Below are 18,327 nucleotides of genomic sequence, written 5' to 3'. Positions count from 1 at the left end.
TGATTTTACTAACATGTATTTGAATTTTAAAAGATAAATAAACACTAGCATATTGCACACATTTATAATCCAGGCAGTTAAAGGACGTGTTATTTAGAGTGTTCAAATTAATGCATATTTCAGCTTTTTTATATTGTTTTTCTTGGACCCTGTGTTTCGTGCCACATTCCTTGCAACTATTCTGCCTCATAAAAATTGAAAACATACATGAGTTAACATCAGACTATATCCTGCTTTCTGTTAAGGAAATTCATGTCAGGTGAAAAAAATAATTTCTTATCAGCCTTAATTTGTATAATTTGTTATTTGATATAATTTGTTCTACCAGACAGGCATTAAAAATTCTAAAGGAGCAATGAATACATCTTGATTACCATCACTGATTCTTTATTGGCTAGATACACTTGCTCTGGTACAGTTGCATCAGTGTAACAATAAAATTAGGCCATGATGTGTGATTATCATGCAATAGTGAAATGGATAACTTGGCATATTTAGTTGTATGAAAATAAGCCACATCTTCCAAGAACACAATCTACTTATTTATTCCACTCCACCATTTATTTAGACTATAGAAAATGTCTCTCATATTTTAAAGCACTTTTGTCTGCATATGGTACCTTTCTATATGTAATATAAATATAGAAGATATGACTGTACGCTGAAATATTGCTCAGATTTCATTTAAAAGGAAGCTCCTTTTTCTTACCTTCTCTTTCCTTGACAGTATCTCCTCAACCGATTCATTGTTCCTACCTGGACATGAACAATAATTATTTCCTGTGTAATACAAAGCTTAATCTTATCAAGCTTGTGATTCTAGATACACTTTTCCTCATTTTCCAAACAGCAGTTTGACACACACCAATACTTCCTCTGCTACAGGTAAACTTCAGTTTCTTTATTGGGGTCTTTTTTCTAATTCTGAGACTGAGGTAAAAATGCACATCACAGGTTTAAAATTAGCATTCTGTGAGTGGGGGAGGCCGAGTGCATGGACAGAGGTAGTATGTTTTACTAGACTAACTGGTGTTCACTGGGAAAAAAACAGACAAACCTTTGGGCTCACAAATCTACCTGTACAGACATTCCTGAATAAACTTTGGTTTCCTGAAGTCTAGGGTTTTATCTAACTTTTATTTTTATGTTAATAGAATCATTAACTTCTTTTCATGTGAAACAGCTCGCATATGCAGATAGTCATTATGTAGTTTGTAACAGATATTTTATATGATTCACAGTCCCTAGTTTAACTTCACAGACTATCCTGTTTGTCTGTTATCACCCAATAGTTAGTAAATTGTATTATGTAGAAGGACTGTCAGCTATTTTAGGCAAGATATTAGTTGGTATCTTAAGTATCCACAATTTTTTCACCTTTAGTATTCTTATAGACAAATTAGTGAAATATGGACTATAAGGTGAGTGGAAAATTGGCTCACATACCAAGCTCAAGGAAATGTGAGCAGCAATGCAAAGTCCAACTGGCAACTGCAGAATAGTAGCATCCCTTGGCAAGTTTATAAGCAATACCAGATTCGGGGGAGTAGTCTATGCTGGAGAACAGGGTTTTGGAGCGACCTCAACAGGCTGGAAACTGGGTCAACAAGAACCTTACGAAGTTCAACAAGAGCACTTGCAGTCCCATGTGTAGGGTGGAATAACCCTGTATGCCAGTACTCTCTGGAGAGCGACTTGGCAGAAACAGACCTCAAGATCCTAGCGAACAACAAATTGAATGAGTCAGCAATGTGCTAGCCAGCCGCATCCTGGGTGGTATCAATGACAGGATAGCCTGTAGATGGAGGGAAGTGATCCTTCCCTCCTATCTGGGGCATAGGAGACCACATCTGGAGTGCTGCATGCAGTTTTGGGCTTGTTTAAGACAGACTGACATATTCAAGTGAGTCCACCAGAGAGTAATCAAAATGATCAGGGGCTGGAGCACCTGATGCAGAAGGGGAGGCTGAAAGAACTGGCCTTGTTCAGCCTTAAGAAGAGAGGGCTTGGAGGGAATATATTGCAGTCTCCAACTACTTAATGGGATGGTACAGATACAGCAGTGCCAGACTCTTCTCAGAGATGCACAGCAACAGAGTAATTGGCAGTGCACACAAACTAGAGCACTAGAAAACTCAGCTATTATGAAAAATGGTTTTACTGTGAGGGTGATCAAACACCGAAACAGATTGCCCAGGGAGGTGGTGGAATCTTCATCCTTGGAGATACTGAAGACTGGGCAGAGTCCTGCACAACCTGCTATAATTGGACCTGGTTTTGACACCAACCAGAAGACTGGTTTTCAGAATTCCTGTCCAACCTACAATCACTGTCTGGTGATATTTCTAAATATAAGGATATAAGATAGTGACATTAATTTACTTCTTAACATCCAAAAGACATAAAGTGCTTCACTCTTCCATGGAAATACAATATACAAGCATATATTGATGCTTCCAGAACAAATTCTGCATTGTCAATTTCTGTGTCCTCCAGACAGCCTGATTTTCTAGAATGGCAGACAGAAAATTGGGCTGATTTATGGTGAAATTCTATTGACATATAAACCACTCTTCAGATTGCAAAATTGTTGGGGTTTTTTTAAATCACTAACAAAGTCCACGGTTACATTGTGAAAAACAGAAGTTGCCTGTTAGCATATACTTATAACACATAATGCTGTTGGTAAATTCTTATAATCCACATGGTTCTTGTGTAAATCTCAGTATGGTTTAGAGGATTTTTTTCCCAGTTGAAGACTTTGTATTTTTCCTGTGTCTCCTCACTTCATTAGTTACGTAGGTGGGCACCTTCTAAGCTTTTCATGCTAAAGCAGAATGCCACTTAAATATAACTATTGAAATGTGAAAAGTCCTACAGCAAATATTAATTAATCTTTTTTGTCTTTAAATAATGAAAAGGTTCAGTTGTATTACCTGTCCAGCATTTTTACTGATGGTTTTTCCCCAAAACACAGTTGTCAAATGAATTATTCCAAAATTCTTCATGGTCTTTGCAGTCTTTTATTGTAGTAGGTCTTGTGTCAATGCTGTGTGAGTCAAAAATAATGTAGTAAAGAGAAATTTCTAAGGGTAGTCATGCATGTAAGCAACTTGTGACTGAAGTGCCCAACCCACATAATCATCCTCAGTTCCTCTTTTTCAAACCAAAGGGAGCAAACAGAGAAAAACCTCTATCCACTATTACATGTCCTAGTACATTAAATTGGTGTTACTTAAGTGGCAAGTTTTGTAAGCATAGGGATTGAACAGGAAAGGAAGGACAACTCATTTAGAGCAGGTTATGATGTTTTCCCTGTTTTTAACAGGGTAATTGCTTTCTCACCTTTCTGTCCCATGCTAGAAGCCAAGAAGCTCTAACACATCAAGGAAACCTTTTGTTTGAGGAAAATTAAAAACATTAAATTGCTATTTTCTAAAAAAGGGATCTAAACTTCAAAAGCTCGTTGCCGAATCCCATGGTCATACTTCACTGGCATTGTAGTTTCTAAACATTTTCTGTAAAAGAAATACGTCATTGGGATTTGTAGTCTTCCTCCTCTTCAAGACTTTCTGTACAAAACTGATGAAACCTTGTAAAAGAGGAACAAGTGTAAATTCACATTAGTTGACTATTTGTCAGTATCTCTTGGATACAATTTTCCACCTCTTGCACTTTAGCTGTTATTTTCTGTTTCAATTATCCTTTTGTATGATATCCAGTTCCTACAAAATGTGATATTTAGTTCCTACAAAAAGGAACACTTTACTAAGCCTCTGACATTTGCAAGATGGTCAGGTAGAATTATTTTGCTCCTGGTAGGCATTCATCAACTTCAATGTCTTTGGAAGACATGACTCAGAGCACACGACTTTCTAGAAACAAATTATTACCTTTTGAAGAAGTAAATATGTTATTATATATATGTGTCTCAATCAATTGTCAGCCTGTTGTACATTTACATGAAAACAGATTTATATACAACAGTTTGAGCCTGTAACAGCCTGTCATCTTTCAGGGTTGCACTCATTAGGGAGGTCTACTGAGGAAAGAATTTATCTCTCTCTTAACATTACATTTGATAGAACACATGCCAGAATTTTTACTGAGTCAACTAAATGTATGCCTGGCATTTTCCTATACAAAAGAATACAAAGAATCTGTATTCATTATTGAGGTTTGAAAATGAAACAAGTACCTCTAGAAGATCAAGTTTTGCTTAGTGTCTTTGGGCAATATTATCCCCGTCTTAAAATTCCTAAGATTGATTGGGAACTCTTGACCTTTAAAATGCATACTTCTGTAGCTTAATTAAGGCAGTTACACTTAAGGGTACTCCAAACTGAAGCTGGGCAGCAGTCAGCAGCCATACAAGCTGCCAGCTCTTGGGGGACAGCATCAGTAGTGGAAATGGACAGTAGTTGGGAATTATGGAAGGGTGAATGGCAGGTACTATAGAAGTGTTTAGTAGTAGGAGAAGCAGGTACCGCTCTTAATGGATATTAGACCCTCTGCAGCTCTTTAAGCCCTCTGCTGACAGCACAAGAACCACAAGCTTTGTTCCACAGAGTTCATTTTGCAGAGTTCCCTGGTTTTCTTTTCTCACTAATGAAGTTTTTCGTAACAGTAAATTCCTGTATTTTTCTTTACTTCTTTTTGAGTGAGTGCAAAAGAGACTCCTTTTTTTCAGGACATTGGAGCTGGGTTAAAAAAAATGGTGAATTTAATCAGCTCACCCTTTAAAGAGGGACAAAAAAACCCTGCAAATTTCATCCCCATGGAAGCAGGAAACGGCAGAAGTATTAAAAGCAAAAACTTAGGACTGATCATGGAAATAGCTTTTACTCAGAAACTTACATGTTTTCATAGACTGCGTGCCCTTTTTGAAGATACTACAGAAATAACCACTATAGAAGAGAATGCTGCTTTGATTGGAGCAATAGAATCAACTTTGTTTGACCATGAATAATTGAAGTCTTTGTGTTTTAAGGAGTAGTGGATCAGCAAATGTAACTTAATTGCAGGAAAAGTCTTATGGATGGAATTTATGACTGTATTTTAATGAAAGTCTTTTCATTTTTCCTTTTGGTTCAGTAGAAAACGGATTACTTAGATTATTCAGTGTTGCAGCTGAAACTGTTAGGAAGACCAGTGCTCCTTTTTATCATAAATTTTGGAGACATATATTTCAGCCTGCAAGACTTTCTCTTTTGCTTTCTCATTCAGATCTTTAGAAGAACTTGTTTCTTTGTGCATTATTATTAGGTACAGACTGGTAATGTGCTCGATTTCTGCAAGAGAGTTGTCATCTGGAATGTGTATGTGGATTTTAAACCTACGATTTCTACCTAAGTGCAGTGGTCATTTCTAAAAGAAAGAGTTAGAAATATTCCCACGGAGTTCTCTCTGAGATCTTGAGAGGGTTGTTTCTGTGCCCAGGCTTTCCTGAGTTCCCCACTGCTGGTATAGTGCCACACATTCAGGAGACTTGTCACTCCATGTTTCACAGGCCTATGGTTTCCAGGCACACAGCTCCTAGTGCCAGTGGAACTGTGTAAACAGAGATTCACACATTGTCATCCGGAGGTGCGTGTAAGACGTTCACACAGAAATTAGTATCACTCATCTCCTCTGTGATACTGTGTAAGCAAGTTAAAAATACAGTATTTTGGTGCAGCCTATTCACTTGTCCCTTTTCCTTCTTGGGGGTTAAATTATTTTAGCGTTTGAATGGACTTTTGGTGAGTCTTTGTTCTTAGACTTTGAAAAGGAAACATGCTGTAAGTCCTGCAGGGATGGCCAAGACCTTTTTTCTTCAGATACTTCATCAGAGTTCTTCCATGTTAGTTCTCAGGTACCAACCAGACGATTCCTAAGACATCATTAGGCACCACTTCTTATACATTAATCTTTATTTTACTAACTTAATACTTAGATACTAAGTCCCCCAAATCCACTCAGTATTTATGAGTAAGGGAGTACGTGCCTGAAAGTAGCAGTGAGCAGTAAATGGACTAACATGTCAATGACTTGAGACTTACTGAATTAGCAAATTCCTTGTCATTTTGTGTCATTTCTTTCATTATTGCAGTAATTAACTTTGCAAATTGCATTTGTTCTATTCAGTGGGGAATAGAGAACAATAACAATGTTTACCAACAGCAGGAGGGAGCTTACCTTTCTTTCTCAACCCTGTAAAATCTCTGCAGGCTAATCTCAGTGCACAGCTAGGGTGCCCCCCTACACAATGGAGACAGTCTGAAACCTCCCTTAGGGAAACCTGTGTGAGCTGATTAGGTCTGTTGTTAATGAAAACCAAACACCCAATCCTATGAAATATAGCGGGTTTTCGTTCTGACGTGCCATTCCAAATCTGTACAGGCTGAAAACTTTGTCATACGGTTTTGCACCATGACAGTAATTCTGAGATACCTGAATGACTTAAAAACAAGTACAGGGTATTTTCAATCCACTAAACTCTGTGAAATTACAAAGAAACAAACTATGTAAAGTTCTTAAGTTTCCAGCTGCAGTAACATCAAGAATCTTTGATAATTCACTATTATTCAAGTTGTAAACTGAAATATGTAAATACATATATATTTTTAATATAAATGTAAGTTTAATTATTTGGGTTTAACAATACACAGCAAAGTATTTTCCATATAATCGTAGAATGGTTTGGGTTGGAAAGGACCTTAAAGATCATCTAGTTCCAACCCCCATGCCATAGGCAGAGACAACTTTCTGTGAATATCTGTTCACTTTCTGTTTTAAGTGGCTTTTGGTCATGAGTGAAATGCCAATAAAGTATCTTGAAATTGCTTCTATTTAAAAATACAAAGGACAGTGTATTGTATAATCTGCATGAGCTTGTCTGATCTACTGTCCTGTCTCCAATAATTGTCAGGTTCATCATGGAAAGGTGCAAACTCCCCAGGAGCTGACAGCGGACAGCACCACATTCACTGATTTGAATGACAGCCCTTAGTTTTCATACAAATATACAGATCTTTAATATGCAAGCTTTCAGATTCACTGGATGTTTCTGGGAACAGGAATACCTGATCCACCTTCTCAGCTATGTTTTTTGTTATTTTTCATGTAGAAGATTTTCTGTGTTCTTTACCGCTATCACTTCCAATTTCTGAAAACATAAAGATGTAACTGTAAGGTTCTTAACACCCTGCTTCAGTGCCACTCAGCCATGGAAGTACAAAACATACAGCTATGCCAGCATTCCGAGGGACCACCTAGACTTCCAGCTGTTACAATGCCAAGTCCAACTTCTATATAGAGAGATGACAGTACTAACAGTGCTTCACTCTATATGAAATAGCAATGGGTTTGGTAATAATACCAAGTGTGGTCCTGAACATTTATGTATTGGATCAGAAACTGTAACCCAATCTGAACAGAACTGTTGGCTTCACAGAGCTCTATTGTCATTTCAGATTCCACAGGGAACCGAGTATGTTACCTTTTTCCTCAGGCAGTGGACAGGATTAATCCTCCCCCTTGAGTGTTCACAGAAATTAATATTGCAACATGATAATGGGAGCATTTCTGAAGAAAGGAGTGAGTTTCAGCCCTTCAGCTTTGGAAACAGCCAAGAGAAAACCCAGAGCTCCCAGTCTATTAGCTTGAAGCACCTTATACAGGCTACAGAAACCTTCTAAGTACTGACAGGGTACTGAATTTAATATATGCCTCTTCGTCCTTCATTTTCTGTTGTCTACTTTAAAAATACTAATTTTCTAGTTTTTATTTATCCCATTCTTAAGCACTTAACTTCATGAAATAATAAGGAACCTTGGACAAATCTTGGAGATTATGGATATCATGACTACTTCAACACTCAACTTCACAAAAGTTAGCACTTAAGTTTCAGTTTTAGGTTGCCAGCAAGAGTAGATTTGATCCAATAAAGCAAATTATGGGGCCATAGCATTTCATGGAGGGTAGATATTTAAATATAAAATGCATTAATGTTTAACAAAGTATTTGCAGAGGGCAATTCCTTACGTTGCATAATTCAGTGTGAGCATAATTCAGTGTGAGCAGGTAACTTCTTTGGCTACTTGACTATTACCTTGGTTTCTACGAGCACTGTTTTCACTCCTGTGCTCAGAGTAGAGGGCAGCAGCCATTGCATCACACTGTCTCTCGGTGTGGTATGTTTGAAAGAAACACTGACATGAGACTAGTTTAATGGTACCACAACGTCCTTGGTATAAAGAATGCAGAGCCTTTTTTGTTCTCATTAAATTAGCTACCAGGAAAGCTTATTGCCACTGCTTCACCCTGTAAGTAACATCACCTGGACTGGAAGTGCTGCAGCAGATCATTGCAAAATGCTTCTGCTGATAGAACACAGTGGACCAAGCTGGTGTAGCCTACTGTGACTAATAATTCTCTCGTAGGCTAATTTCTCTATGTTCAAATACTTGTTTAAGATCTGAAATAACAGCAATGGGTGCAGATGCAGTATTGAAAAGACAGTTTGTGTAATAGCAATCTGCTCTATTCACATGATCTGGCAATGCTAACATGAAGCAAAAGGAAAAGACTTAACATCCTCTTTTAGTCCCTTCCACTTTTACTTCTTTCCCTTTTCAGAGAAGTCATATCTGAATACAGAATTTAAAATCTGAAAAACTGTAGTGCTGCATGGTAAAACACTTCAAACCATGCAGAACAAGATGAGCCTTTTTTCCTGGGTCTGCTAAAATATGTTTTATTATTACTTTGTTTCTCTGGTGCAATAAAATACAGATTTATATTTTTTCCCCCAGGTTACATGCAGTTATGTAGTATCTTATAGCAATTTGTACCTGATAATACATGCCAGATTAATGAATTGTAAGGCCTTATTTGTGAATTGCACAGAAGCAAGGTTTTCTAATCACAAAAAAAAAGCCATTGTATTTTGTCAATCTACAAAGTTATCAATATGCAATCTAGAGAGAAAGAAGCCCTGTTTTGTTAAAAGATCGAATCAACTTTTCCTCTCCTTTATCTTATTTATATCTTTCAAGCAGCACAGGGATTAAGATGTGGTGTTCAAAGTCTTGCTTCATCCAGCTGGCCACATTAGGTGCAAGTTCATGCATAAGCAGCCTCCACAGCTTAACTAAGCATGTTATGAACCGGTCAGGTAAAGGCATTTCAAATAGGCTATACATTCATGAGCTGCAGTTTTCCACACCATAACACAATAGACATTGACCCGCTTTCATTAAGTCACCCAGCAGCACGAATACTTAGGGTCAAATGTGAACATTTTAATACATAAATATTTGTATTTACAGCTGCTCTAGTGAAAAAATACATTAACAAAACATCCTTAGAGAAAGGTTTTTATTGGTCCCTTGTTCTGAAAGTAAGCATTCCTTTTTACTTTTTTCTTTTTTAATATTAAAAAAACATTTAAAAAAAAAAGAACTTTTTAAAAATTATTAGTGTATTACAAGTGGAAACTAGGTAAGCTGGTTGTAACATGATTGCAATTTAAATCTTTTTGAAAACACGATCCTTAATGACCTGAATAAATGAATATCCCTAAAATGTGTAGAATAAAGCTGGATTGAATACTTTACTGAATATTTTGTTGCATGGTTTTCCAGCAAGTTTTGTAGAAAATAATGTGAATAACACTTGAAGCTGCAGATGCCAATATGTTAATAGTGTTGCATGTTTTTCTCACTGAAAAATTATTTTGTTTCTGTTGATCAGGCTCGAAATATTTTCAGAAAGGCAAAAAATATAAAGGAAAAAACCCAATGTTGTGTTAATTAACTGTTTAACTATGTTGGATGTTATTTAACATAATCTACTAAATGTCTGAAATTAAAAACATTCTAAAGGACTTAAAAATTAATGCATCTTCAGTTCATGGGAATAATACAGGGAGATGTGTAATACAGTTCTATGCCATTAGACATTTTCATCTTCTGTAATATTTGACTTTTTTTTTTCAAATGGACATATTATGATACTTATTTGAGAAGAAGATGTACATTTTATAGATGTATGTCAGTTCTAAAGCCCCGTTGTGAAGAGACATTTGAGTCATTGCCAATAACCACAGGCATTTTTCTCCTATCATGTTACTTCTAGCCTGTTCCAGTGTTGGTGAGTTGGTGATTTTCTGACTACACCTTACCTAAGTAAATGAAACTACTCGAACTGTGTGGAGGCAGCTGCTTCCTTGATAGGAGGAGTTCATCATGAGGCAGACAGAAACCATGAAGAGGGATGCAGCTGTGCCTTTTCATTACAGTACATGATTAGAAATAACAGAAAATTCCCCATCCAGCAAGATGAATATTGACATCAACTCTGCAAGCCCCCGGTGAACAGGAGGTAGGACATGTGTGCAGCTACACAATATCAAGGCTGATCAGCTTTCTTGTAGTGGAAGACTGGACTCCGAGGTTGGCAGTGTTTAGTTCATTCATTTTTCTTACCAGTCAACTTGTGATGGCCACTAAATGGAGCAGATGTTTTGCTGAGTGTTTATCTCTACTGCTAAGTCTAAGTACATTCTATCACTTCTGGAATTTTGACTAAGATCAGGATTTTAAATACTCTCATCACAAAATTACATTCCTCTTCTATGGTGTGACTGGGATGAAAAATTAAGTATGCTTTCAAAAGCTTCCATGGGAAACACCTTTCAAACCTGATTCACCCTTCTAGTGCAGCCTGAGGTAGGTGTTTGTAATCTCTGCTGTTATGCCTCCTGATAAGTGACATGCAGTCATTCAGCTCACTTACTGAAAGATGTTTAATATGACTTCAGTGGAGGTCAAACCTCACTTAGTCTTGAGGCACATGCATGGAAAGTCAGTACTTCTTTGAAATTACTTGCTTGTTCCTAAACTTCCTCCTTTTTTCAAAAAATGTCAATCAAACTACCAGGACGTGTTGAAAAATGTAATGGTCAACTGGGTTATTGCCCTTATCATAAGCAGGAGAGAACCCCATCATAACTTTAATATCCTCTGACTGACTGAAAATCCTCCTTTTGCTGCTGCTGCAGCTGTTTCTCAGAGCAGAAAGGCTGGTTCCTTCCCATTTTTCACTCTCCCTAGGGGCATACTGTTTAGATAGACAGGAGATACCACCTAATTCTTTGTGCTCCTTGGAGTTGGGGTGGCTCCTCTGAACAGATCATGGGACTGGGGTATGTAACAGCAAAAATGAAGCAACAAAAACACATTACCAGTTTACATAAATTGGGAATTCCTGAGCTATGGTGCACATGCCATTAGTGCTTCACAAGCTGCTTCAGAGTGATTCTCAATATAACAACAAGAAAAATACATCGGTGCATAAATGATACTCAAGCAACCTCACTTGGGAGACTGATCAAGATTGAGATTGTCCAGATTTAAATACAAACATTTCACCTCCAGCCTTGGTAAGATCATTAAGTTCCAACCCCCCTGCCATGGGCAGGGACACCTCCCACTAAACCATGCCACCCAAGGCTCTGTCCAATCGGGCCTTGAACACCACCAGGGATGGAGTATTTACCACTTCTTTGGGCAACCCATTCCAGTGCTTCAGCACCCTCACAGTAAAGAACTTCCTCCTTATATCCAATCTAAACTTCCCCTGTTTAAGTTTAAACACATTACCCCTTGTCCTATCACTACAGTCCCTCAAGCATTTCTCCCCCATGCTTAATGTCCTCAATAATACCCATAATACCTTATATATCAACCTGGCAATATTCCATTTGAAAAAGGTTGAGACCTCAATTAGGAATTTTAGTCAAAAATGTTGAGTTGAATCAAGAGATAACACTTTACAAAAATCTGTTTTGCATAAACTGTTATCTTTTGTGACCAACTTTATTCAAAGGTAGTTCAACAAGGTCTTGTTTTTCTTAAGCATATACAGAATGGCATAAATTATATTATCTTCCTATTTTAATAAATCCTAACATTGACTATTCACATTAAGCTGCTCGAATTAATGTCACAATGCAAATTTATAACTGCCTGCATCATTTAATTTACATTTTCTTTTAAGTATTGGTTCTAACTCTAGCTTTCTTAACAGTCTTCTGGAATATGTCTAATATTCTAACAATTATTGAATATTAATCCTGACGGCTCACTGACCAGCTCTTTTAAAATTCTTGGTGTGAAGTTATCCAGACATACTCCTCTAAGACCTTTAACAGTAGCTGGTTTAATATGCTCTTGAATTACTGTTGAAATGGAAAATATTTTGTCATTATATGATACAAATACAGTTCCTACTCTTTTCCCAAATACAGCACAGGAATATTTAGCATGGTTTTCCTCCTTGCTTGTCAACAGTTCTACATCTTTTATCTAAAACCAGACAATTGTTAGAGTTCTTAATACATTTCATGGACATTTTTTAGATGTTCTTTTCAACGCGGGTCATTGACTTCTTAGGCATCTTTCTTCCTCCATATTATTTTTCCATAATCACTGCCATCAAAGTTATATTTGCCGTTACTAGTTCTTTTCCCAGCTGTTGAGTATCTATAATTATAACTGCTTTACAGAATGCCCTCTAACAAGGCAGAAGGAAAGAGGTCGTTCCTTTGAGGAAGGGGTGTTTTGACTAGCTTCTGTGGGATTGTAGAATTTGAGGACTGTACTCACCTCACTCAGACTGTGTCTAATTATTCAGTGGTCAGAGCTTAAGTCTACTATTTATTTCAGCTTTGTCAAATCAGCCCTTTTAAATCACCAAGTCAATACCTTCTTGTTTCAGCCCTTTCTGCTGATTATAGACAGTATGATTAAATAATTACTTGCGGATGTCCACCAAGTTTCCCTTTTTTGACCAGTTATCAGATTTTATGATTATAAACATATCTAGTGCAGAATTTGTCTGTGCTGGATACAAGATTATCTGAGTACAGAGACTACTGCTTAATGTTAGAATTTGTGAAGACAGAGCCAACACCATGAGTTCTGCTGCTTCACCACTGAGGGTATAGCTACACAACACCCTTAAATTTAGGTTCCTACCATTGCTCTGAAGAAGGCAGTTCAGGTACCACAGAGAACATAAAGGCTCACTAGCTTCTCTGGACAGCCAAAGTGGTCTGTCAGGGTCTCTGCAATGCTGCCAGTATTGCAGTAAGCAAGCAGCACACTGTACTCTGCAGATGTTACACTCCGAAGTCCTCAGGATCTTCTTTCTGCACATTATAGGCAGTTGATTGAGGAGCTTATCCTCCCTTGCAATACTTGAAAGAACACAGCATAAGAAGTGAACGATTTTTTTTTTTTTTTGACATCCCTTAATTATTTTTGCTCTCAACATCAGGTTTTACTTCCAAATGAGTATTTGCTGCCCTACCTCATTATGCTCCTAGAGATTGTTAAGCAAGTAGCCTGTCATTGCTTTAATGCCCTCCTAGCTTGTCCAGACAGACCATCCCCTCTGCCACGTCCCAGCCTGTAAAGGCTCTATCTCCCTCCCAGCTGGCAGGCCAGTATTTCACAAACCCCAAACCACTCCATGTTGTTTCTCTGATCAGGAGATTTTCAAGCAAGACATGCAAGCATGGCAGTTTTACAGTTAGAGTTTGTTAACAAATTTTCAGCATAAACACTCTGGAGCCAAAACTGCTTTCTTTAGTAGAAAAGAATGTGGGTTCGTCTCATATATTCAAGCAGTTAAACATGAGAGTAGGACCACCCATTGCTAACAAATGTTGCCAACAGCATTTGCTTTTATAAAGTGGGCAGCCTACGTGTTGCATGGGGAGGTGGAAGAAAAGAGCGGTGCTGACTCCCACCAAACTTCCAAGTGACAGGGAAACCCCCTTTCCACAAATCGTGAATGTTATTTTCAAAGTATGCATTTTATCTTGTATAATTACTGCCACGTACAGATTTCCATCTGCACTAATAGTGCATAAATAATTAAGTGACATGCTCAAGGAGCATGCTGTTGTAGTTTCTGGCTCTACCATGCAAAAAGTCAGAGCCGAGCAGCTGTATGACAACGGATGAAAATACAGGAAACACTCATCTCCTAAAGCTGAGTCAGTGACCTGTTGGTTCTCAAAAAGGCCTGTTGTAATAAGCAGCCTCCAGTTCAAGTATATGTTTAACCTATACAGGTCAAAAATGGGACTAGGAACAGTAAAAGATTTTTATGTACTGTCTTCTCAGACAGGCTCAAAATACTTGAAATGCACCTGAAACCATGAAATACAAGGTTGTTACCTGAAGTTATGAAGACTCCTTAAAACCCCAGTAAAGACTGGGTTCAGCTACTGAGTAAGATGTCTTGTTTCCTCCAGACAGGTTGATGATTCTTAATCCAAGAATTCAAGTAATGAACAGTTGAAGTTTCCATCTTGAAGCATCTGTTCCGCCAAGTCAGCACTGGCCTTGATAAATAGCAAATCAGACTGATGCATGCAAGTGTATACACACATGCTCAAGTCAAACTTGAGGGAAAATACTTGAACAGATCCCTGCATAGACAGATTTCTATAATTAATCTGTAATTAGGTTTTATACAGCACAGACTGACTCAGCCAGGTCAAAACACAGAAAATGCAGACATGGTAGGATCCTTACCTGTTGCTGCAAACAAACTTTTTCAAAGGTTATTTGTGGGTAAGTTTACATACCTTCATTTAGTGTCACAAACCTTCACTGCTATTATTTCTTACTCATCTTACAGTGGAAGAAAAATATGTTTAGCTAAAGGATAAAAACAAACCCCAAGTACAACTGCATCTGGGTGCTTTTAGTAATCTCAGCAAACTTCAAACGTAACTTTAACAGTTTTGCCTCATTTTTAATTGTGCAGAAGAAAAACTTGAGTACACCACTCATAAAGTCTGTACCAAGCTTTGCAATGGTGACTCTCCACTGGCCTGTACAATAGAGAAATTGTTTGTTTTGCAGCTTTTATATATCTTTATATTTTGAAAACCTGTCAAATCCAGTTCTCTGATGCTGGAGTCACTCTAATGAGGACACTTCTACCTGACATGATGTGCCATTTCAATTCCAGTAACAAGAAATTCCAAACTGATTCAGGAATTCACTCTTGGCAGTGTGGCAAAGAAATCTGAGGGACTCCACTGGGAATGGGAAGGTTTTACACAACTGCCCTAGGGCATAAAGGGGGGTGGCAAAACGAAAACTCACTTTCTGTGCATGCTTCACAACAGAGCCTTGTACAAAGGAGAATTAGAGGTATTTTCCTCATTGTAAGATTTGCACACCAGAGCAGAAAGGTAGAACTGGATGACTACTGAAAGAGCCATCTTTAAGTAAGATCTTTATTCAGCTAAGAAGGGAAAGAATTCAAGATGAAGGGAGTTTTTACTCCAAATGCAAGTCTGATGCAATTAAGGAAGTGCCATTTGTTATTTCAGGAGGAATATCCTTTTCTCTGTAGGGTCTGGCACTAAGTAAAGTGAAATGAAAATCTGTATAAGCAAAGGGAACACCTCTGTACACTAATCCTGAAATAGCAATAGGTAAAGGTACACTGCAGTTGACTATCGTTTCATGATTTTCCAATTACTTTAGCAGAAAGTCACCCTGCTACATTCCTCATTGTGGTGGTGCTGTATTATATAGCATGAGTGGCATTCACGAAGCCCGTCATGAGTTAAGATGGCACCTCATGGCTAGTGCAATCCTGGTTTTAGTGTAAAGTTAGAATAAGAAAGATAATGACTTTCTTGATGTGAAATGATGGTACTGGCTCTCCTTCAGAAGTCCAAAGTAAGAAAAGAAACTGTTTCTTCCCTTGGGGACATGGACCCTAATGAGTGGCCAGAAGTACAGCTAGCCACTGATTTTTTAAGAAGTTTATTTTCACTTCTCTTGTAAGTTTACATGAAAAAAAGGGGTGAGCATCTGCTGACTGAGAACAGCCTCTGAATGTGCTAAAAGCTCCTGAAATCATTACCAGCCACCTTCCTACAGCTCCAACTCTGGCTCAGTTCATCTGAGGTCTTCAGGTTTCTCTCACCTCACCATTATTATGAAATAACTTGTGCATCTCTTTCCACTCCTTCCCTACCCCTCCAAACAACGCACGTGCAGGTCTCCATCAACTCTGGCCCTTCTCCTCCCCACCAGGAACACAAGTACCTTCTCTAAGAGGTGTGTGTGTCTGGCAGAGACAAGGAGTTGGGAAACCATGGAGCCTGTCTCCATCTCGTCGTCATCCCGTCCCGTCCCCCCCCCCCCCCCGCCCCCCCGCACCCATCCTGAACACCTTTGCTCCCAACCCCTCTCCCACAAGGCAGTGCTGTGCTCCACCGCTGCCAAGCTCCCAACTGCCTGGGACTTGACATTTGCTCTTGTTTTCTCCTGTCTCCCCTCATGGGTATAGCACTACTAAGTCAACAGGAATGCACGGAACAAGAGAGTTCAAAGTAATTGAGGTACATTCATTCAGAAAGCCTGGATCCCTGCCCGCTCAGAACCTGCAGCATTTACATAGTTTCAGAAAGTTTAACCCTTTTTCATTGAATCTGGTAATGCTCTTTTAAGCACAGAGCGTTGCACTGCTCTTATCAGTGACCAAAGACACTGCAAGGTGCCTTTCACATATCCAGCTCAAGGCGCTTATCTCTCAGTGTTCTATTCCCCTCTTTGCTCTACAGGACAGTGACTAAAGACCTTGTCATTTTTATGATGCTCAGGGAGCTGTGTTGCAGAGGAATGATCACTTACCGTAACTCCCAAACACGCCTGACACAAGTCTTACTTATACAAACAGAACCGTGCCGGGTTTAAAAGAGCTTACTCGGTTTTCTGCTGCAGAAAGGTGTAATCTCACTTTTAACTCTGCAAAATCAGCGAAGAAAGAGAAGCGTTCCAAATAATTGTAACTGTAAACTCTTTTTTTCCCCCCGATGATTAATTCTGAACAAACTCTCATTTCAATTTAATTCAGGAGATGACGTTAGTTGGCAGCTTATTACTGACCTTAAATTTGTAAATAAAAATGATTTGTTCAAGGAAGTACAAAATCTAACAATGGAAATTCTTAAAATAGGCTATCAAATAATTTTTGTGTCTGGATCTAACTATGCATTTAGGCTATCTGTAAGCTTCTACTGCACTGTGTAGGTCAGATAAGCAGAGAACCTGATCAGGAACAAGAGTCGATCTGACTTGCCTGTTTAATTGTTAGTGACAGTAGAAATGCCTAAATAAACAAAAAAATAAAAAAAAATCACCCTTTAAAAATTATGTAGTCTTCAGTAATCTTCCATCGACAGTTGCTTGACAAAAGACTGTAGGGCCCATCATTAGCACAAAAACATAGCAATGGGGTTGCATTTATTTACCTGCAGTTCAGACCTAATTATATCCTTTCAAAAAGCATTAGAACACATTCAGAGCTGCTTCTGAAAATGTTTAAGTATACACAGAGCTTTACTCAGTGAAACTGTTTTAACTAACCTGCCTAAGTGTTTGCCAGAGCTGGCCCTTTATAAATGTACATATATAAAACAAAACAAAAAAACGATTTTGAAATGATCTGTTTATCATTTGTTTAATCAGATGGAGGTAAAGCATGTAATTAAAGCATGCAAGTCCCAGAAACATTTCAGTTACTACAGCCATACAATTTACATAAATGTCTGAAAGTTACTAGTATATGCACTACATCAGATACTGCCTGGCCTTATACTGTGCCTAGCCCTATATTGTGCCTCATGTAGAAGAATTACAGCCAAATTATTCTCTAGACAGTGTAGTGCTGTGTTGCTAGTTTTGCATTTTTAAAGCTGTTTGAGCAGTTTATACTAAATGTGTCATTTCAGAGGGTCAAAAGCATAGTTCAAATCCTAACCGGGTTGAAACAGGGAACATGAAGGGCATTCAAAAAACCCTAAACTAGGGCTATGTGAAGGGCATTCACATAGAAACAAAAGATGATTTTAAAATCTGCTGATTAAAACACCTGTTTCTAGGCTAGAATGGGTAAAGAAACATCAGCCACAGTCCTCAGAAAAAGACACTGAAGTCATATGTTGTCTAAATGTGTTAGTTTTGGATGGAAATCCGCCTGCATGACTTCAAATGCTACGCTGACGGGAGCAGCCAAATCTACGTTAGTAATAACAAGCATCAAGCAGCTATATACTGCTAAACACTCTGTGTAAAGAAATGTTATGCCGATTTCTTTCCTGGTTCTGTAATTAGCTTTCTGCATACAGGCTCTGAGACGTTCTCACCGTGGACTGTAAAGCAAAGGGGAGGAGTGCCAGGCTGACCAGAGAAATGCTTTTTCACATCTAAAAAACAGCCTTCTCTGTAACTGATAGGGGATAAA

Source organism: Lathamus discolor, chromosome 4 (genome assembly GCF_037157495.1).
Source record: "Lathamus discolor isolate bLatDis1 chromosome 4, bLatDis1.hap1, whole genome shotgun sequence".
Classification (NCBI taxonomy): domain Eukaryota; kingdom Metazoa; phylum Chordata; class Aves; order Psittaciformes; family Psittacidae; genus Lathamus; species Lathamus discolor.
The sequence above is the reverse complement of the archived record's forward strand: the minus strand, read 5'-3'. Positions refer to the sequence as shown.